The sequence below is a fragment of the Oryx dammah genome, unplaced genomic scaffold (genome assembly GCF_014754425.2).
Source record: "Oryx dammah isolate SB20612 unplaced genomic scaffold, SCBI_Odam_1.1 HiC_scaffold_6, whole genome shotgun sequence".
Classification (NCBI taxonomy): Eukaryota; Metazoa; Chordata; class Mammalia; order Artiodactyla; family Bovidae; genus Oryx; species Oryx dammah.
In genome coordinates this window covers 24,531,828-24,533,117 of record NW_024070190.1, presented here as the reverse complement: position 1 = coordinate 24,533,117, position 1,290 = coordinate 24,531,828, and positions in this window count along the sequence as shown.

The following is a 1,290-nucleotide window of genomic DNA, read 5'->3' as shown; positions in this document are numbered from 1 at the left end:
TGACTCTTTGTGACCCCATGGACTAATCAGTCCAAGGAGTTCTCCAGGCCAGAATACTGGATTGGGTAGCCTTTCCCTTCTTCAGGGGACCTTCCCAACCCAGGAATCGAACCCAGGTCTCCTGCATTGCAGGCAGATTCTTTACCAGCTGAGTCAGAAAGATGCCCTCTCTTATCACCCTTATTCAACATAGCCTTGGAAGTCCCAGCCAGAATATTTAGGCAACACAAAGAAATGAAATGCATCTAAATAAAAAAGAAGTAAATTGTCATCCCTTGCATATAACTTTACATATAGAAAATCCCAAAGACAAACCAAAACTGTTGGAAACAAAGTCAGTAAAACTGAAAAAAAAAATCAACATACAGAAATCAGTATTAGTATATAGTGAAAAATGAAATATCTGGAAAAGAAATAATTGGCCCATTTCAATAGCTTAAAACAATAAAATGCCTAGAAAAATTTTAATCACTTAAGTGAAATATCTGCTCAATGAAAAGTACACAGTTTTGTTGAAAGAAGTCAGAGGCAAAAACAAATGGAAAGACATTTGATGTTTATGGATTGAAAGAATTAATATTGTTAAAATGGTCATAGATTTAAATATAGAAAATAGATTCATATATATAGGTCAACACTTAGCGTTTCAATTCCATCCCTTTCAAATTCTAATGGAATTCTTCACAGAAATAGAAACAAAAGTCCTAAATCTGTAGGATCACAAAAGACCCTGAATAGCCAAAGTAATTCTAATGAAGAACAAAGTTGGAGATTCACACCTCCTGATTTAAAAATATACCACAATCAAGAGTAATAATATGGTTCTAGAATAAAAATAAACACACAGACCAGTAGAACAGAACAAAGAATCCAGAATGAGCCATATAAATATTTTAAAAATATTTGAGAAGCGAACCAAGAACACCTAATGGGGAAAGGCCAGTCTCTTCAGTCAGTGGATCAAGCTGCAGAACAATCAAACTGGACCACTATCAGAAAACAGTCACAAGTATTAACTCGAGATCAATCATAGATATAGGACATGATACCATAATACTCCAGGAAGAAAACAGGGTGGGAGTTCTTCAACATCGGTCTTGGTAATGAGTTTTTAGATATGACACCAAAGGCACACACAACAAAAACAAAAAACCAATGTGCCCACATCAAATTTAGAAGCCTCTGCACAGCAAAAGAAACAATTAACTGAAACGGCAAGCAATGGGAGAAATTTTTTGCAAACGAAGTACAGTGGTTAATATCCAAAACATGTGAAGAACTCATACAACT